The sequence below is a fragment of the Perissodus microlepis genome, chromosome 5 (genome assembly GCF_051167445.1).
Source record: "Perissodus microlepis isolate ML-2025 ecotype Zambia chromosome 5, ASM5116744v1, whole genome shotgun sequence".
In the NCBI taxonomy this organism is placed as follows: Eukaryota; Metazoa; Chordata; class Actinopteri; order Cichliformes; family Cichlidae; genus Perissodus; species Perissodus microlepis.
The window spans coordinates 29,850,802-29,873,360 of NC_140465.1; the positions used below are offsets into that span (position 1 = coordinate 29,850,802).

Below are 22,559 nucleotides of genomic sequence, written 5' to 3' on the forward strand. Positions count from 1 at the left end.
TTTCATCTGGTAAATATGCACGTTAATGACCAAACAAGCAGGAGATTGTGTTGTCTTGCCCAAGGCCAGAATAGATTGTGCTCGGCTTCACACACAGGAGAACCAATTTACTGGGTTGTGTTTTTCTGGGCTTAAAGTAGCATTGTCCTCTGTCTGCAAAGAATCATTGCTGAAAAGGTTGGTAACATATAAAATCATTACTTATATCACAGCCCATCAGATATTGCACTTTAGTTTTCTTTAATTGAATGCTCAGCAAAAAAAAAGAAAAAAAAAGGACTATCTGGAAAAGTGTCTAAAAATCGAAATATTAAATACATATCATTATTTGTTCATCTTCTCTTCTGCTATGATCCATTTAATAAAAGGCCTGACTGAGCTATAGTTATCTAATTTGGCTGATGTCTGATGGAAAAGAGTGTATATGTCTCACTTCAATATTATATCCAAATTATGGTAAACCACTCTTTTTTGAGTTGAGGTTTGAGTGCATGTTAAATGACATAACCACCAGGGGCTGCTATTATGCCAGTTACAGAAAGCCCAAGCTCATATATCCAGTGATATTCAATACCTAATTTATTTAACAGCCAAGAGAGATGAGCTCATGTGTATAGTATCATAATATAAGGTTAAATCACTTTCATTTGAAAACTAATATGAATATTATCAGCATTTAATACTAAACATTAATTGCTAAATAAGTTCTCAATTAATTATTTGATGTATGATAATTTACTTTAATAAAGAGCTAAAGAGTCATCAAAAGACAGAGAAAGCAACATCACTAAACCTACAGACAGCACTGCTCTGTATTTTTATAGCTTTGATGGCTTTGGTATTTTTGGCCACTGTTTCTTGATCTATGCTAAAACACTCTTATTAACTGTATTTTCTATTACTCACAAGGCATCTCTATACATGCAGTAATCTAATGCAGCTGTCTAAGTGTTTCGTGGTAATCTACAGATCAAATCTGTTTTTCTGTGTGCACATCCTCGGCCAATTTGGACTGCAGCCAGTCTCTTATATAAAAAAGGCTCTTGGAGTTCAAAGGTTACAGCTGCGACAACTGTCAGCCAGCCAGCAACACGACAAAAATATTTCACTCACATAAAGCATATGGCTTGTCTGTCTGCCCCGGCTGGCCTGTTTCACCATTTCGTTGCAAAATATTGCTTTAAACAAGAGTGACAAACTGACTCATTCCTTTGTCTTGCCACTTGTGGGCGTGTCAGACAGTCTCAATTTTAGATAATCAGATGTTAGCGAACAGTCTGTATGTCCTCAGAGTTCAATATTCGATGACACAGACTCTGATGAAAAGATGTGACACAAACATCAGATTCTGTTCCAACAATTAGATTATTTATTTGAATGGGGAGCATCTGTGTCATCTCCTCCTCCTTATTCTTCCACACATCATCATTTGTCTTTGAAAACTTTTAAAGCAGCTCATCCACACTGAGATTAATCCAGCTTTTGTTATTAAGAAGAAAAAAAAGCTATTTAAAGCCAAATTATCTAGATCACTGAATGAGTGAATGGGCAAAAGCCAAACCAGCTCAGAGTTGTCATAAGAAGAGGATTCCTCTAAACCAAGTAGTGAAGTTTTGGCCTTTACTGAATACCGTCAATAAAGTGAAATCTTGTGACCTCACAATTTACATTTTGATTAATTTCCCTAATGGATCCATGAAATGAGAGATGTCTGGGGGAAGGCGATTATGCTTGAGTGGCTAGTCTCTTTGACTGGGATTTTCACTAGTGACTGGAATTAACATGGCTTAAATTCTCTCCGCCCCATAGCTAATTGAAACAAGTAATTCTCCAGAGTTGTCTTGCGCAGAGGGATGGGGAGGACTCAGTTCCATAACATGTTATCCTCAGAGCAAGCACGTTCGACAAGACCCGGTCTACTGCAGCAGAAAGCAAAGCAGAAATGGGTCTCCTGGTGGAAATAACTTTTGTAGCCATTCTCCACAGCTAAATAATTCACTTATTATGCCAACTATGCTAAACAGAAATAGAACACCGGTTTGAGGAGCTGACAGATGGAAGGGAGTCAATGCTTTGTGGAGTAATAAAAAGATGTAAAACACTCTGTTCAATAATGTGCACAAGTTAGATCTGTGATTTTTTTTCTTTTCTTATTTTTTGCATGACTTACAAGGTCCCACTACAGCTCACAAGACTTTCACTCAGTCTAGGCATGTAGCTGGAATTTGCTCCAGTAGAGGTGTGGATGAATATTCAGAGGCTAAGCTGCCTCCAAGGCCCTGAGAGACATGACACACACACACACACACACACACACACACACACACACACACACACACACACACACACCACCACCACCACCACCAAGGACCCCCACTGCCTCAGCCTCCAAGTCTCTCTCTCTCTCCCTATACAGGCACAATCCCTTCCACTTCCCTTGATGTGGTGGAGTACGTCCAACACTCCACAGGTGTGACCCACTCAGACCTGTGAAAGCCTCCACCCCCCCTCGCCCTGTGATCAGGGAGGCAGAAAGAGCAGCTGCGCATATACTCGAGGCAAAGGCCAAATAATCACCGGGAGCCTACTATTGGACATCTTGGAAAATTAATCAATCAGGACTGCAAGATGCACCGATGCCACCGTTGAACTGATCGATGAGGAAGTCCTTTGTCACTTCACAGCACACGTTAGACGTTTGAAGGTTAATAGCCAAAAAATGGGTGCATCAATCGCATTCAAGTCTCAAATAATAACATCCCATGCCTAGTTTAAAACTAATTTCTCGCATTTTTGCTGGATAATCTGGGACATATATTGGCATGCCCTTGGACATAATTTCATAAATGTGCTGCAGAGCGTGGCTGCTGTCAGTCAGGGAAACACGCACACGGACACACAACACACACCCAGTATCTAGATTGAGTTTTCTCACTCGGTGATTGGACTTGATATCTTCGTCATGGTCTACGCACAGCATCCCAAACCTTTGAGATTCAACATACTGCATAGGCTGCGCAACAGCACCTGTAACGTGCGAGCCGACCCAAAAGCGTCACATTTGAATCATTTATACCATCTCTGCTGCTGTCGCCGTGAAAATTGCATTGATTGCAAGCGATCTCACAGTCACAGGAATTCATTATATCTGACAGAAAAATATCTGTCGGATAAAACAGAATTGTTGTGACTTGTTTAATTAGTCCAAAAGGATTTGGTACGCGTGAAATGAGCCTTACAACTTCAATACTGAGATATTTTATTAAAAAAACAAACAAACAAGCAAACAAACAAAAATATCAACTAAATCAGATTTGACTGGCAGTAGGGGTAGACAGGGTGGTTTTCTGTGTTTCTTGTTGCTCACTATATAGACGAAGATAAACACAATCCTCGACACTGAGGTCTGGGTGTGCTGAGGGGTGAAGCAGCAGGCGGCCAAATGGACGTTAAAATTAAACAAATTGATGCACAGCCTGTATGTCACACTCCAGCCAAAGCGCTGGTAGCTTTACATGCTTTAATCAGACATTCACACCTTTTTCCCCCGTCGTTCACTGATGGTGCATTTCTTTCCTGATAAAGGCGGTGTGCTGCGATGCATTTAACATCATTCACATCCAGTGCAAGGGGCGCATGTAGTCTTCCCTCTGTCAATGAGAAAGTGCTCTCGCCTCGGGTGTGGGATATGCGCTTCTCCGCTCTTTTATCCCGTAAAAATCAGATCCGCTTTTCGCAGGAGCTGTATTAGTGAGTAGCTCTACTGGACGTGTCTTTTATTTTCCCTTCGCACACAGCCTAAAGTTAGGACTTGAGACTTTCAGCGCCACTTTTCCGAGGACAGCGCTCGAAATCGTTTGGGGAGATTGACGGAGCCTCCAAACGAGTGTACATACCCGCTGGATACTATTCAGAAAGAATGTTTAGACGCTTTTTTTTTTGAAGCTCGGGAAATCTTCTCTCTACAAATTGATGCGCCCGACAAGATGCGATTTTGTCGTGGATATGGGTCACTTCTTATGAAAGGCTTCTTCGTGGACAGGAGAAAGGGGTAAGAACAGCCGCCCGAGCCGCAAAATGGGCCATCTATGACAATCAAATGTTTGTTAACGTCGTGACTTAAAATTACTTGATACTAACTAGTGTGAACGCAGAGCGCTGGCAACGAGGACCCATGATAGCTATCTGGGGGTGTACACAAAACATTTGTCATGTACATTTCAGAGCTGTATAATACTTCAATTGATGATTCACACGGTTGTAGTTTAGAAAAGTAAATATATGTGCTGGCTTTAAAAAGGAGTGCAACGCCCTGGACTGTAAGTGCATTGATTGTTTTTACGCGTTAAGGCGCAGCGTTTTGTGTGGAGCCCTGTATCTCGCTGCGCTGCAGAGGCGCCTGAAGTCTCGCAAAAATATGATAAAAGAATGACTCAATATCGAAACTACTGGAGCTGCGGGGTTTTAATATAAATATAGTTGCAGCTTTGAAAGCGCAGATTAGACCGAAACCATGGATAAATCCTTTCTTCAATTCAAGCAAAACCCAGTTTAACTCTGAAAGGCAGCAACACAACAGCATGCAAACAACCGCTTCATCGTTCCCAGCTCCCCCACATTTGTCTCATCCCCACCTCTCCCCCAGTGTCTCCCTTTCAGCCCTGAAACAAGTTGAGTCACGCAGGGGAGCACCCCGGCTGGGTGGTGTTTTGTGAGAGTGTGTCGGGGGTGGGGTAAACGGTGTGTGAACCATCGACTGTCAGTCACTGTGCTGTGCAGATGTGCAGCCTCCTGGCAGTGGAAGGGGTGGGAGTGGAGACAGTAGTAGACCAGCTGATGTGAGACTGCTGCTGTACTATACCCCAGAGCAAACTTTAATAGATTATTTAGGCATGCATGGGCTGCACTTTAAGGCTTTTTCCCCTGGTTATTAGGGATGCATATTAAGCTTGATTTACCTGCACAGTTTTTGTCTGTTGTTGGCCTTTTAATAAAGGGCTTGGAGAGGCAATGAAGGTTCATGCCAGGAGCAAATTTTTTTAATACTGCTTCCATTTTGTGCTGCCCCCTCGGGCCTTTTTGTTGAGCCAAAGATTAGCTCTGTGCTATCTTACTCTCTTAGCTTCAATTGATGGTGGGGGGCTGCTATGATTGCGGCCAAATATGCCATTGTCTGCATTCCCTCTGAACTTACAGCCAAGTGGGGAAATATTCTTCATATCAGTGGGTAATTATCTAAAGAGAGTGACTCAGCAAGAGAGATTTTTTAATTTGTTCTCGTCCAGCCTCTGAGGTCCCATGAGATGGATTTTATGTCTTATGTTGGGGTTATTCTTGTTGGCATGTTCTTCACTACTGCAGTGACTGATAGCCTACCTGGATCTAGCAAAAAAGCGTGCTTAAGAAATCTCCCCCAGAGAGAGATTGGGACGAATACTCTGTGCGCTGATTGTAGCTGACAGAGAGGTGCAGGGCTTATTCAAACAGCCTCAGATTTACTTTTCCAAGCTTTGCCTGGCTTATCATGTCCTCTGAGTTAGTTTAGCAAGTGCAGACTCAGCGTAAGACCCCTGGTTTGCCTGCTGCTAAGTTCTCTTCAATACAGTGTGGACGAGAGCGTAAGCAGCCATAAGAACATACTGTAGCATTGCCTCATTCTCTGCTTAATAATACAGAATTCACCAGCATACGTAGATAAGCTTTCCCAGTAAATTCAAATGCTTCTCTGTCTTTTTGTTCCGTTGACAAAGGGGTCAAATAATGAACACATCACATTCATGATGGAAACCATGATGATCAAAGTGATTGAAATCATTCCAGCAAGTGGGGGCTTGATGCTCTTCTCCAGTCTCCAGTATCCACGGTGTTTACTGTAGCTGCTGCATAGAGAAAGGCTCCAATAAACAAACGTGTTTTCCAAAACAGACCCATGGTTAAATTCCCACTAGACCTCTGTTGTTCCCTTTTACAAAAGCTTGCTCTGGAAATGGGGAAATGTGTGTGCAGTGTATAGAGCCCAGGTTTTAGCTTTATTCTCCTCCCGGCAGGCACCATCTGCTCACCAGGGAAGTTTTCCAAACAATTCCATAGTAAAGATTGGAGGGATATGGGAAACTTGGCTACAGTACAAACACGGCATTTTATATGTGAAATAAATAGTAGGTCGTTTAATGTGAAATGAAACAGATGACTAAATATACGGATAAGTGTGTGAACTAAAACAGCCAAGTTAAAAATCCCTGCACTGATTTATGCCCTCGTGTTGCATTCACATTATGTAAGCATGCTTTCATAGATACTGAGAATATTTTCTCTCAGTGCATTAAGAAACACTATGGCCATTCTCATAGTTGAGAATTTGTCAGCTTTTCACTTAAACTCCCTGCAATTAGTGGACTCAATTTTATCTCTCTAAGGACAGTTTTTTTTTACATGCATTATACATTTATAGTGTGCTAAAATGCTTTCATTTTGTACACACTATTAATTAATGGATTAATTTCATATCATATTTAAGGTATGATGAGCAAGCTATTTTAATGGACTTCTGACAGCAGTGATGGAGATTCCCCACACTTAGGGCTGATGGATGGAAATGAAATGTTTATCCTCATAACAGGCTATCATATATATATGAACAGACACTGTTTTCCCTTTAGGTGGTACCATTTCAATTGTCTGTTAGATTGTAAATTCTGAATAAAGCCACAGGTGGAAATTAGACCGTTTTAATGTCCATAATGCATCTTTTGAAGTAATTTTTGAGGAAACGCTGGCTTCCATTAACTCGTGTGTATTTCATGCATAACATGGCTTTGGTACTTATTACATTCCTGACACATAATTTATTCTACAATAGCGTGGAAAAGTGATTTGACTCCAGATTATTAACAATGGAGAGAAACAACACGAGAAAGATGCAGAAGAGTGATGTTGTGTATTTCCTGAGTCATCGTACACACAGATTCTTCCTAGGGCAGCGTTGTGTGAAATGGAGTGTGAAATGAGTGCACTTAACATCCCTGCAGTGGATTATGCACATTATCTTACACTAGGGTTCGAGAGCATCTTGCCTCCTGCCTGCGAATCTGTCATCGAGTTACATTCACCTTTCCTCAAGCCCATTTAATGTTTCCTACATGCTGGAGTCCTTTTGTTCGATCAATTTTTTAACTTTATATCATATTGCACATTAATCTAGATATGATCATGCCAGTCATAAATAAATAAATGATAGATGGACGAAATAAGACTTGATACTGATAACAAAAGCACCCATCCACTGAAGTTAAACTAAAAATAAACAGTTTTTGGACCCATTTTATTATTTGCTGTGTGCATAAGTAGACAAGATTAGTTTTTGTTTTTTTACATTTGAAACCCTTTTTCCAGTATTGGTTGGAAAACCATGTGAGATTTTGTGTCTGCCAAAAACACAGGAGTAGCTCCTTCGTGCAAGAGTGTTCAACAGTCATACAGGGAACACTGGACCTACATCACAGAAGAGGAAAGGTGTCACTTCTTCACTTTCACTTTTACTTCCTCCATAAGTGGCCTCGACAGACCAAAAGGCAGTGGTGGAAAAATAGTGCATTTGGAGTAAAGGAGAGCCAAGATCACAGGTACAATCACATGTTTGAGAAGTTGTTGGAGAGCTTGTTGTATCCTTGCACCTGCAGGTCTATATTTTCTGGAAATGACTGTAGCATTGTAACTCTTCTTCTGTGGCTGTCATCAAAAGCCATTCTTTGAAACAAAGCCTGTAGAGAAACAGTGTGTAAAGCAAAAGCTGTAGCCGGAGCAGATGAAGTAGGTGGACATATAGTAGAAATACAGACTGTTTTCCCCCCTCCAAACCTTCATTTAATGTTACAGAGAAATACCAGATATTTGAAGCCAGATTTTTAGGGACCCAAAATCTTAAGCCTTTTCCCCCCTTTGTGTGCATTTTCTTGTTTCAGAATGTGTTCAGATTTTAATTGAGTTTTAACTTAAACAAGAATGGAAACGAAGTCACTGGCTTTATTATTATTAGGTCAGCAGTTTAGGAAATAAATAGGTCAGCAGTGAGTTGTTCAACAATCACACCTTACCAAGTAAATCCACAAAACAAAGACAGAAGTGTCCCAGTATTTCCCTTAGTCTTAGCTCCATCCCACCCGTAGCTGCCTTTAGCTCCCATTGGCGTCCCTCCACGATTATCCAAACGATCTCCCGTCCTCATTTGCCTCCTGCTGTTCCTCACATGTGCAGTTCCAATATAATGCATATGAACAGACTGCACCTGAATGCATTATTTTCTTGACATGAAATTACCGCTGCTGCAAAAGAGAGCTGCAGACTTTTGTGTCGAGCTTCTTTTTTCCCTTCTTTTTTTCACTCAAGGAGTGACAATGACAACAACACCAGATATGAGAGCCTTGGCTGAGAATGAGTGCTGTGACAGTGCTGATGTTACGAGTTTCTACCTCCTATTTTCCCCAACCATCATCCTTGATTTCTTTTCCTGCTATTCATGGATGGTTGTGTAATGTTTGCTGATATCAGTGCTTCTCCTGTACTGCACCCGCATAATAAAATAATAGAAAAAGAAGCTTTGGTAACATACAAATTATTCAGAAAGGATACTTCATTGCTCTTCTTCACCTCATTGAATGTGCTTTACGTGGTAGATAGATACACAGACGTATAGAGATATGTATCGATACATAGATAGATAGGCGCTCTTATTTCAGTTGAGCTAGAATGGCCTGAGTAAAATTTGCCAACATAGCTCGCTTAGTTTTCTTTCCACCTCTGAATGTGGGTGAGGCAATAGAGGCTAGAGTCCACTATGATCATTCTGCACTAATCTTCATACTCTGCATGTAGACAATATCTTAACCCATTTGTTTTCTCGAACCCTCTTCTCAGATGATCAGCTTTCAGGTTGTTCATGGTGCATTTTTCTCTCTGTTATGTTTGAAGTTGTGAATCCATCATTTATTATTTAGAATGTGTTTTTTTTTTGTTTTTTTTTGTTTTTTTTTTAAAGCTTTAAAAGCGTTAAATTCTTACATCATCCATCCAATCCATCCATCTTTTAAAAACGTATCCACTTCAGGGTCATGGGAAGGCCAATGTGGATTACGCTCTGGACAGGTCGCTAGTCCATCACAGGGCTAACACAGAATAACAGACGTGCATTCACGCCTCTAGGCAATTTAGAATTACCAGTTAACCAAACAAGCCTCATGGACTGTGGGAAAAACTGGGGTACCTGGAGCAAACCCTTGTTTTTGGAGTGTGGGACGAAACTGGAAGAACTGAAGGAAACCCACACATCACAGGGACATACAAACGCCATGCAGAAATGCCCCAAGCCAAGCAGAAGGCGTAAATGCCCCCTGAGTTGCCCCTTAAATCTGCAGTAAATTATTTTTGTCTATATTTGGGGCAGCTTAAGCTGTTAACACATCGCCTTACAAAAGGTGAATGTTTTGGCAGTAGTTGCTTATTTACCCATCTAACACACAAGAACACATAAACCATAAACTCAAGTCTTCTTTGTACAGACACTGATGTGGGAGCGTGTATGCTCTAAGCAGAAACAGGCCTCTCTCCAGAAATTTGCTGCTCGCTGTTGAGACCGGCATAGCTTACAAAGAGGCTGCATGGCTCCTACCCACAGAAATAGAGCTCAAGTCACAAACCACATTACCTCAAATCCCAATCTCTGGTATTTGTAGATAACAAATTGGTTTGCAACCAAGCAAATGAGGGACACATGCTGCTGCCTAGCCAGCCTAAAGGAAACAAATGTTTATGATTTGATGAAAATGCTAAGAATCACTGCCTACTCATACACCTGATTCACAGTCATACATCTCATGCGCTGCTTTATTTATACTGCTAATTGCACAACTGAATTTCTGCCATTTACTGTATTGTGCAAAAGTCTCAAACCATTTCTACTTTCTTTATATTTTGCTAGAAAAGTGGAAAATAAGTGCAGCTGTTTATTGAAACTTGCAGACATGCATGCAAATATAGTATATTAAGCAAAAACAGGGTCAGTATTTGCTCTAACCATCTTTGAACACTCTTTGCTATAACCACTCTCTTATGGAAGCTTTCTTTTAATTTTTTTATTTCTTCAGGAATACTTCTCCAGAATTCCTGAAGGATAGTCAATGCTCTTCTTTGGATATTAGTTTTGTTTGTTTTCTTTTCTGTCATAAAAGATACCAGACTATGGACTTGAGGTATGGGCTTTAAAGAGTCCAGTGAATGACTTATAAACTGCCACTGTGTATTGTTCTACCGAGATATGCTTTTACCTCCCTGGCAGTATATTTGGGATCGTTGCCATGTGGAAAAGACGATGCCAATCAGACACTTTCTAGATGGTGTTATTGGATCGAAATCTGACGGCACCTTTCTGCATTAATAATTCCATCAATTTTGACGATCATTTTCCTCACTACCACTGTCTGAAATGCAGTTCCAAACCATTATAGGCATCGACTGTGTTTTACTGGTTGTGCATTAAACTCTTCTTGCATCCTCTGTGTACACTGACAATCATTTGATCTAGAAATTTGATTGCATTACTCCAGAACATAGTTTTTTGTGTAACTGGGCATACCGCAGGACAGAAAATTTCTCCCTATTTTCCTTCCTTAATGATGACTTCTTGACAGCTGCAATTCTACTGAAACAATGTCTGATGAGGCTTTGGTGAACAGTAGATGGACTGCTGGGAATCTTTGTAGAGCCTGTGGTGTGACTTATGTAAGTGACCACAGTTGTTGCCCTCATTTAAACTTGTGTTGGTGCATTATATGTTAATTTCCTTGTGGTTGTGTCCCGGTGTTTTTTAATAACCAGACAATAGAAATAGAATATTGCACATGAGGAATCAGTGGTAAAGCACAGGCCAACCAAACAGTTGTGGGCTGTGTCGACCCAACGTTTAGTTTCATATTTAGGGAAGGTTACACTTGAGGTATGGGCCCTAAAGAGAGTTTCAGAAGGGTTTGCAGTTACAGTGTAGGGATGATGTAAATTTCCCACTGAAGCATAAATCCCCAGTCTGAAAGACCATATCCACTTTCAAATTTTGCTCATCAGCATTTTAGCACTTTATCTTTTGTCCACTCGCTCAGTTTTCCAAAATTTGGTTCATAAACACTGAATCATCCCTTGAGTTAGGTGTCTTTTCACTGCTTGAATGATTCATAGATTAGTGTTAAGCAGCTTATCAAAAAGAAAAAAAGGAACATTCCTCTGAAAATTTTCTGGATTGAAAATGAAGGGAAAAGCAGCCAAATAATGAAAAACTAAGATTTTTGGACTTTACAAAATGACTGTTTAATTTTCTGTTATTTTTTTTCAGTAAATAACATTACAGATTTTTAAATTGCAAAGTTTGACATCTTCTATGACAGAAATCATTGTTTGTCCTCTAGAACAACAGAGACAAACTTTTTGATTTGCGGTATAATCTCATTTTGTACCGACCTTCCAAAACTGTTTCTACTTACTGCAGAAATCCAGATGAATAAATGTAATAATGTGGTTTTACTTTAGATAAGGTTTGGTCAGGCACAAAAAACACTTAGATTCAATAAAAATGTCACAGCTTTAGCTGAAAGTCATGTAACTGACTTACTTGAACCTATGAGTAGAAAAAACTAATTAAACATGCTGTCAGTTAATGTGTCTCTGATAAATTTGGCAGATTAGTAATTGTTTCATCATTTTCATTAATTGTTTCTTCAAGTTTGAACTAATATCTGTCATCAGAATCACGATTAAAACATCAAAAGTGAGGATTTACACTGCAGTAATGCTGTCTTTATAGGGGCAGGCTTTGCATGTTATCCCTGTCTCTGCATGGGTTCACTCTGGGTACCCCTGTTTATTTCCACAGTCCAAAGAACCTTTTCGGTTAATTGGTGATTCTAAAGTGGCAGTAGGTGTCAATGGTTATCTGTCTCTCTGTGAGAGATTGCAGACCGCTCCAGGGTGTAAACAGATATGAGAGCAAAATGATAAATGTTTCATTTCAAGTAAATGCATTTGTATTAAAATGTGAGCCTAAACATTTTTCAAACCCCAAAGTTTTGATTGTTATGCAACTTAACACTGAAAGATGTAAGACACATCTCTCTTGATCAGATTGACAGCTTGTTAGCAAATGAGAGTCCATCCATGGAGAAGACACGGGAGCAAAGACAGAAAATCAATTCATAGGCATGTTTTCACATCACTTCCTTCAACATAATAAACAAGAATGTTGGGTTTGAACTGGTGCATGTAGATTGCTTTTATTTAACAGTCTGTAATAGGTAATGGGTTGTAATGGGTCTATTTTATAAATATTCTTTTAAGTATGTTTAAAGCATTTTAAACTTTGATAAAAGTTAATTTTATAAATAACTGCATATTGAGTTTCTGTCTTCTCCTTGCACTCTCCCTCTCATGTATTAACTGTCAGTTGCAATCTTACCAACCTGTTAAGATTAGCCAAGAGAATTGTGTCTTACAGTTTTTCAGTATAGGTCCCACCCACAAGATTTACTTTGCTACAACATTTTGCTTGCCTTCTTTAATTGTTAGTGTATTTCACAGCAAACTGCACAAAAAAAAAAAAAAGGCATTCAAAACCATATGGTTTAAATGCTCCTTTTGTACGTCTAAAATGCCTCTTTTGTCCTAGCTATTGGAGTGACGACCAAATAAGATCCATTTTAGTGATAATAACACCCCACTAGGATTTATGCTAAAGGAACCCAGTGTACACACAGATGTTGGGATGCTCATGGTACAATAAAATGTCTCTCCAAGTGATTTACTCTTTATCATGGGAACAAATCTGAATGGTATATTAAACTTTAGAACGCTCAGACTAACCATTCAACACACTTAAGGTGACATGCTTGCTGAGTGGTTTTCAGCTGAGGTGGGAACTCCAGCCTATAATGAAGTCTTGCAGATGAACTACTTTTAGCCACCCTCTTTGCTTCTCTGCAGTGAGGGGGGGAAAAAACTGGAAATAATGTCAGTAGATGCAGATTTTCATGTTTTATGTTGTTTCTTCTATGGCCTTTTCTGCACCAGCTGTCTACAAAGCCATCACTTATCAGCACAGGTGTTGATAAAGTGGCTTCAATTATTGGTTCAGACATCTGCATTACAAATGGATGCCTGGGCCGTTACCCGGGGATAACTCCAGTTCACACAGTCACACTCTGCCAGTTGAGAGGAAGGTGTTTGATTCAAAAATATGGCTCTACTCTGAAATACATTGCTCGGCTTGCTATGATGAGATTAGTGTGTTGCAGGTTCTGGTGTTTTGACAGAACATGAAGGGATCGCTATAGCTCCTGTATGGCTGACGTGCCCTAGCATTAGTGTCTATGGGCACTAAGGCGAAGCCTGAATCCTCTGATGTCCTGTGGTTATTCATTTAACTTTGCAACGGCTGATTAAACTACCTCTGCCTTCTTTTTATCAAAGCATGACATGATGACAGCTTGATAATGAAGCCTTTTTTATTTTAAATCTGCATTGCACCATTTACTGCTATCAGTGGCACCGACATATTAAAGGGAAACTTGCTGTCATTGATGCAGTTACACACGCAGGAACACAAAGGAGAATTGGCATATCTCAGTTTTTGTGATAAATTTACACTGTTGCAAGTCAGATCCTGCTATTGAGCTTTCAAATTAGCATTGTAGATGAATGTGCACGTGCTATTTACAAATTGCACACACATACTTAATTTATGGAACATTTAACTAAAAAAGGGGGGAATGCAATATGAAATGTAGAAGTTAAGGTACAAGTAAAGAGGGATCTGTGCAAGGTGTGGTTTGTGTTATTCCCGATATATCTGAGCAAATGGGAAAATAGCTTGATCAGACTTATCAGCATTCACACATGTGAATATTCACTGAAGCGCTGTGCTATTGCTTTAATCCTCAACACGTGGGCTATCATTAACAGGAGCTTCCTAAAATAAAATCAAAACCCTATATCTCTTCTGACCAACTGCTGTGCACACACGCATAAAAGGCAAAAAAATGATTTAAGTTCTCTGAATATCTGTCTCAACCACATCCACCTACACTTTGCACACAGAGCACAAAAGCATATGTACATCACGTTGAAAGGCACGCACACAGATGCTCACTGACACACGGAGAAAATGCTACAGAGATACTTATGACCACATGCTACAGATATGAGAGATTAGATAGATCTACAAACATGCAAATCACAATTGCACGTAAGACTAAGGGGGTGGATGCAAAGCGAGTGTGTCCATGAGCTGTATGAGAGCTCTTCTGAGATCCCTCTAGCCCACCGTGGGTGTTTTGTCTTTCCCGTGAGGGATGCTCGTTGTTTTGCGGAGGCAGGTTCAGCTCTAGGATTAATGAAAAGCTCCATCTTAGTCATGAAAAGAGCATTTTCACAATCTATTTAACATCATGCATACCAAAGGCTCACATTAGGAGCTGTTGACTTATGCTCGCCTACAGCAGTGTTTTCTGATGCATTCATTGCCACTGCTGTGATCTTCTGTGGGTAGGCTGCCCCCCCTCCAGCCGTGCCCATTGAGTCTCTTGCATTTCTCATGTTCACTGTCAGAAAAGTCATTCTTCAGCGCTGAGATGAAATATGGTGCACAACTGGAAGTCTGAGGGAGTTATTGAAGAAATGAGAGTAATAAAGCTTCCCAGGACTTCAGCGTTCTTTTTGGATAATGTCTTTTTTTTCATCTGGCGATGGATGATTGTCCACAGAAAGAGAGGATTCACTGGCACACAGCATGGTATTAGCCAATTTAGCCAAACCTTCAGGTCAAACAGCACTCTGTGAACTTGCTGAGAGTGGGGCTAGGTCAAAGGATTGCAATGCAGGATGTTTCTATCTCAGTGGCCGGGCTGACCTAACCGAGACTAAAGTGGTGTAATAGGCTGCAGTGGAAAAGCTCACAGAAGTGCATTCCATGAGTGCTGGATGTTTTTTCAGCGGTTGCTCCTAGTGAATTATTTAGTGAACATGCTTGTAATTACACAGTGAATACAGCGAGGCCGATTGGGTTGTGGTGTGCCTAGATCATTGGAGGGATCACAGGACAATGTGATGAACTCAAAAGCATTCCAGGAACTGCTGCATACTGCTGCTCTCCTCTTCCCCACCGCCCTCTCCCCTTTAGCACTGTCAGCAATTTTCTCCTGTGAATGGCTGGCGTCAGGGCAGCCTTCTTAGAGCTTTTAAAAGGTTGTTAAAGGTCCTTGTGAGACATGGCCTCTATCCTTCCATTGCCACCCACACCCTCCACTGCCCACAAAGCCCTCAAAGCAATCACAGCTTCTCAGGATGTCAGTTAGCATTAGGGTATCACCCCCACCCCACCCCTTACGCCTGCGATCAGGGCTCAGCCGGGCAGGGTAACTGGGCCACTGCGAAGGCACTCGCTTGTAGCAGCCAAGGGAGAGACCGGTCATCTCTGCCACAGTAACCTTTAAGAGCTTTTCAAGGATCGAGATGTGATGGCGTGGGCGATGAATGATGGTGAAAGTAATGCTCTGATTCATCTGTTGGTGTAAACACAGAATGACTAGCACAGCAGAACAAGATGCAGCTATGGACTCAAATAAGACACAAATGTCATCCAATTCAGTTTTTTAAGGGTAAGACAACTGGAGGGACCATTATGTGGCCCTGCTCTCCAGACCTGTCCAGGTTGGTTCGTCTGTCAAAGTAAAATGGCAGGACTGCAAATTCTGCTTGACAGCGCATACTCCCCTTAGGGAGACTAAGTGGCATCAACCTGTCTTAGTCACACACTGTTGCTGACAAGGTGATGATGAACACCTTTCATTAAAAAGAGGAAGCTGGGGTTTTACTGTGAGAGAGCATGTTCCGGTCTTAATGTCAAAGAGAATGGCTGGAAGAGGAAGCCTTGGGGCCCAAACTCTATACTGTTTTATATGCCAAGAACTCCTGTATGTCGCCATGATGTACATTAAAAAACCCATAGGACCTGCAATTAGAGGCACACAAAAAGGTGGCTGCTTGGATTAAAGCACTCACACAAAAATAGTTTGGATCTTGTCACAACTGCAGGTAACGTATGATATTTGGATTTATTGCAAAAAGACTAATCGTTCCAAATTAGAGTCCACAGATTGTGGAGCTTTGGTGCAATTAAAAACACAGATTTCTAGGGGGCAAAACATTGCAATATTGATAGATTGATTGTCTGGTATGGGGGAAATATCCCACCCCACACTCCTTTGTATGCAGATAGCACAACTAGTAAAAGTGGAGGTGGCTGCTGTCTCAGCCTGTAGCAACATTTCCAAGGATTTACTGTGAAATTTGAAGATAAGTGGCAGATAGTAGTCTGTCTGCATACATACAGCTTTAGTTTTAGCTTGTTTTTAACAAGTCATGTCAGCCTAGCAAGCATAAAAAATACACGAGGTGGATGGGACCGCTTTACATGTAACTTTTCTCCTTGTTAAAGGTTATTAAACAGATGATGAGATAGGAGTCAGCAAAAATTAGTAGTTATTGTTAAATCTAGAATAAGGTTATAGCTCGACTCAGTTGTGTAAAGTGCAAATGGATTTGATTTGGCTGCCTGACTGCTGTCCACTAATGAAGCTTTGGCTGCTGCATGTCTAAGCACTAATTGGGTACATTGAAAAAAGCCCCATTAGAACCCATACTAACTGTGTCTTGAGATAGCAGACTTATTTTTGTAATAATAGTGAGTGCTGGGTTCAAGACTTTTTTAGAATTTTTAGTTTGGCAAATCCCATGCACATTGGAGCTGGCAGGCTACACTGAAGATGCCAATACAGAAGCCGCTTTGGTAAAGCAGTTAAAAGCTGCACAGCTTTAGATATAGGATGCTGTTTTCTGGGGTTGCTGATGCTGCCCCATTTATACACAATTTTCGTTTTACAGTATATTGCTTTCAGTTGCATTTTAATCAAATGCAGGGAAAGTGAGCCTAGTGTAAACACACAGAAACGTCAACTGTGATTGCTTGACCCCAAGAGCTTTGTTATTAGGTGAAGAATTTTAAAACATCAGCTGTTGAAATAATTTAACATTGTATAAATCATTAACCAGCTGTGGCAGTGGCTGCAAAATATTTCGGCAACTTTAAGCCCAGTACTTAGAAAATATGGCTTGATAAGTCATCAGATTGCACAAAGCAATACTGACTCATCTGTAATTGCTTTATAGGGACAGGAGCTCATATCTGGCAAAATAAATATTGCAGAGACTATTTTCCCCTGGTCACTGCGATAGCTTTTTGCTGATTATGATACATTTTCCCCCTTAAATTTATGTATATATATATATATATATATATATATATATAGTTTACTTCCATGGGCACCAGAATTAATCAGTGTGGTCTCATTTACTTTTGAGGGGGCACTGGCTTGCAGCCTCCAAACACAAATGTGTTTTTAAATGGAAATTTGATGTGCTGTAGCTTCAAAATGCAAAGCAGAACCCTCTTTGTCAATATATATGTATATAGAACACTGCAGCTTAAATATCGACTGTCTTTGCCATCACTATGTCACAGTGCTGATCATTTTTGACAGATGTTTGTTATCTCTTAGGGAGGTAAAGAGTCATACTGCCTGGTGTAAAAGCAAATCCCTGCCAGGATGTCATCACAGGCAAAATAATATAAAAGCTTTTTCATCGGGTGTCCAAACTATAAATATATATATGATATACAAAGCTAATAATTATTATAACAGTAAAATACAACAACTGCAACATCTGCTAATAATACCATCATAAAACAATTATATTGAGCTGCAAGGTCAAAAAGATTAAAACTTATTTCCATTTCCCACATTTTGATTGTTCAGCTGAACAAAGAGGGAAGATGTGGAGCATTGGATCCATTAGAGTCCACTAGCTGAATGTAAATTATGACATTAGAAGCAATAAAATAGCTTGGATCTCCCAGTAAACACTAGTGTCTGAAGTACCCTGGCTGCCAGCATATGGCTTCAAACGAGACACAGCTCCCACACCTACAATCCATCCACAAATCATTACTGGCCTAATGAGCAACATCAAACCCTGACATTACAACATGTTACTACTACCTCCATGACAACTAGGATGGCAGAAAAAAGAGCAATCCGTCCTTGGCTTTTGCTTTTCCTTTTTCTTTCCTTTATGCAGGTTTCATACCCTGAAACTATATCAACAATCCTAGCACTCCAGAGGCTGGAATTTGTACAGTTTCTGCTTTGTCTCTGCTGGTTCATCTAAGTGCAGGATGATGATAATGCGTGTTATTTTACAGTAGAGGATTGTATCTACCCTCGCTATCTCAGTGGCCACACAGTGTTCAATTACATTGATTTTTCCCCCCTTCTTCCTTTGTTGTCCAGCTGGATAGTTTATAGGCTTTGAAGGTGCACCATGGAAAAGAAGGCAAGAAACACGGGTCGTACCTGATATCACTTTATTACCAGAGAATCTGAAAACAGCACAAAAGAAGATGAAAAGAATTTAAAATGACCACATTAACATATTACCCTTGTCTAGTAAGAGCTTTGAAATCCCAAATGATCATTTTTTAACCTAAAATATAAAGGTAGAAGGACACCTGTAATTACATAACCCTGAAAAAAATGCATAGATGTCAAACAAGACATCCTTGTTTCCTTTTTCCCGTCTCCACAGTAGTCATTGTTGAGATGCAAATTTCAGTGTTGCCCAAAATAATGTTCCTCTTTTTTTGTGATAAGAAATTTTGCATTTATTGTAAGATTATGTTAAGAATAAAAAAGTGAGATTGTCACAAATGTAAAATGGATACATGTATTGTGAAGTTTACATTCACCTGTCACAATTAGTGTTTACTGTGCAATTACACCATTGGACTGATGGCAGTGTCATCACCATAGATCATGCCTGGCATGAAAAATGCAAAAATAAAGCGATTACATGTGTAATATGAGTAAAGTTGTGTACACAGTGCTTGTTAGGATAATTAGTATTAGAGAAAGCATAGGTTGAGCTCTTACTGGCATTCACAGAGCTATTTTGAGACATGTTAGGCATTGTCTTAATGGGAAGTCTGAGAAATGTATGCCTAAGTAGTGTTCTCCTATGACATGTAAACTGCATTATTGTGATACATTATATGCACAGAGTGAGACTTGCATAATCAGCTTAACTGCAGTGTTGCTCTAGTTGAAATATTAGTAAGATGTGTTATTATTTTAATGCATGCAGAACGTGAAAGGTTTTATGATGGGACTCCGGGTTTGACTGATGATCTATCAGTTTTGTTCAGAATTAAACAACAGCTCAACTCACTGTAAATATACTGAAATTTTGTATTGACATTGTCTGTGGAGAGAAAAATCCTAATGACGCAGGTGATCCTGTGATGTTCAGTCTTGTTGCCAACAATGATTTATTTTTTTACTCATCCAGGAAAATGTTGCAGAACTTGGCACAAATATTCAAACATTTTTTTGAACTGCAAGTTCAGTATTTTCACTTGAAATTGAATTGAATGGCCATCAGCAGTTTTAATCAGTTACATAGATATGGCCAGCGGGCACCCTCTCCCACGGTAGGAAGCTTGGTATTCAGTTATCGTCCACTGTAATCAGTAATAAACAGAAATCAGCTCAGCTTATAAGTCTAGAAAAACCTTTAGCTGTTCTTTGATGAAGTGCATGTAGAACGGCATGTGGTAAATGACAAAATTCAGCTTGGAAACACGTTGCTTGCTTACTAAAGATTGTCCATTCATTTTCTTCTGCTTACCCCAGCTGTCATAGGGCCAAAGATGAGGTACACCCTGGAGTGGTTGACCGCCTTCTGCAGGAGAGACACGCTCACATTCATTCCTATGGCCAATTAAGAATTACCAATTAATCTAGCATGGTTAGGCTTCAAAAGAGCAACAGCCTGGAATATCCAGGCAGAAGCCATAAACAAACAGGGAAAACATGCAAACCCCACCCAAAGAGGCCTGCTGGTGGACTCAAATCCAGGACCAGCTTACAGTGCAGCGCTAAACTGCTGCATCACTTTCTCTGAAGGTTGTAGGTTTTTCTTTGTGTTTTTTTTATGGTATTTTATACTGAACCAAACAGCCTAAAATCAACCAATAAGCAGTAAGCAATTTCAATAGCAAAATGTGATTCAAATCATTCAAGTCCAAAAGATATTTCTTAATCTCCTGGCTGATGTGTGACCAATGTCAGCACCACTCCTCCTGCCAGTGGAGACACTCCACTCATTACGGAGGAACTTCTCCCCAGTTGAAGGTGTTATAATTTTCCACTGATCCTGCAAATAAGTGGAAAGAGCCCTCCTACATGTGATAAGTATTGGACTGATAACAGCTGATAATGGCCATTTATGAAGTGAGCTGATAACATTCAAAAGAGGTCACTAATGACATCAGCCTCCCCTGTATTTTGTATCATTGAATTTTGAACATGGTTAACATTTTTGCAGAGAAACATCAATGTGAGGATATTTCAAATGTATCCAAGGAAAGCTTTAGACCTGCTACCCAGGCTCTGGGCAATTAGGCATCCCTTTTCTAATTTTATTCAATAGTTTGTGAGATAAATATAATATACAGGTAACCTTATGTTATATAAAAGTTCTTTAATAGTAGTGCTACAGTTCTGAAACATTAGACGCTGACCTTTCTTTTACCAAAGGTGTATGTGCTCTGCCACCTTTCTCAAAGCTTTTCTCAAAGGAGCCCTGGACAGCCGTGTTCAGACACAGGAGGTTATTGTCTATATGGCTTTATGAAGTCAGGGCAGTCATTCAAAAGAAAATTTTAAAGACCATTCAGATGCCTGTTGTCACTGGATTGTATATTGATATTGACAAGTCACTCAAATATGCTTATGTTTTGTTATTTTAATGTTCAAAATGATATTTAAATTGTTCTAATTTGTAATCCTTTTGCACAGCATAGTTTAAAAATCCCCATTAAGCTTATATTTATGCTAATAAATCCAATTCATTTATACTTTAAATACTTTAACATACTTAATTTCATTGTTGTTTATCTCATGGTTATGCATCAAATCAAGTTTATTACTGTGTTGATTTATATGTGATTGAAATACATAATCCTTCACATTAGTCCCAATATTTTTGTATTGTTGTCTTTTTATCTTTAGCATAATGTTATTGCACGCATATGAACAGGAACATTGATAATTCGCAGTTGCTCCTACTTTGTGCTGAAAGGCCATTTCAAGTTCTATTTTTTTTCAGAACACATTACACCTGTTCATGAATATATGCATATCTCATCAGCCACACTTTGCAAGAGGCAGTTTTCATGCTCACAAGCATTGTTGTGTTGCATGTGAATGCAGGGCTTGAGTTGACGTGCTTGTATAGTTTAATACTTACACCCATTGCTGCAAATTGAATGTAGTTAGTAAGTGGCGCTAACTTTTCAAAATCAAATTCATTTCCAGGCACAGTCATTTTCTTGTTTAGTTATTACTTCAGATGCAGACAAAATAGGGCCATCTTCCAAATGTATTTCTGAACATATCTTTGTTAGACGTAATGGGTTATGAATGTGAAATGAAAATAATCACAAATTGGTTTCCAAGGTTGTGTCAGTTAATTAGCACCTGCTTAAGTGGTCAGTGGAGATGTCCACGTCGTACTGTGGGATGAGGCTGTGAACAGCATCAAAAGAGCGCCCATTACCCAAAAATGTTCTGAGTAATAGTGGAAATTATTGAAAGTGTTTCACAGGGGCACTCTAAAGGCTGCATAATGCAAAGCAAAACAATGCCACAAATTAGCAATATTACACAATACATAAAGTAAAAAAAACCCACAACAATAACAATAATAAAATGGAGAATTAATATGAGCTGATTTAGTTTAGTACATAACAAGAGCACAAATGAAATCTTAAGGAGCATCACTGCCATGTTCTCTTTTTTTTTTCTTTTTAAGAAGTGGTCTTTGTGCAGGAAATGACTACTTATATTTGCTGCTGGTAGAAAAAGAAATCTCATTAGCAGTCGAGCTTCATGCTCTGCAGAATTGTCAGTGACATCCTTCTCTCCTGCCCCCTGAAGACTTGTTACAGTGTTCAGGGCAACTTGTGAAGGCATGGCAGTGTAAACTGATGTTTGAACTGTGACATGAATGCAGACAGAGAGGCGGTATTATTTTCTAGAAGAGACATCTTTCTCCTCGAACAATGGCCCCCTTCTTTTTCATTCAGATACTCTTATTTGATATTGCATTGTCGTGCTGTCTTCAAAAGTGTCACATAGCAATTACACACTTGTAAAGACCTATAGGCTGTGCAGTTCAGACATTTGCACATTATGCTCACTTGTTGGCTGATATGCAGGGAAGGTCTGGTGTTTGTTCTTTCTTTGATCTGTTTGTCTCACGTCCAAAAAGATGCACTGGAATTTGTTAGGCTGGCCTCCTACTCTTCTCTTTGTCAGCATAGTCTCTGCTATAGCAGTATTATTTGACTC

At 39.7% G+C, this 22,559-nt stretch overlaps 1 protein-coding gene across 1 annotated transcript in view; it reads left to right on the forward strand.

Moving 5' to 3' along the window:
• Nucleotides 1–3,415: 3,415 nt before the first annotated feature.
• Nucleotides 3,416–22,559, forward strand: part of LOC146387576 (metabotropic glutamate receptor 4-like) — a 189,203-nt gene continuing 170,059 nt past the window's right edge. The window contains exon 1 of the mRNA XM_084929278.1: nt 3,416–4,051. The gene's annotated coding sequence lies outside the window, so the exon portion shown is untranslated. The remainder of the gene's footprint in view (nt 4,052–22,559) is intronic.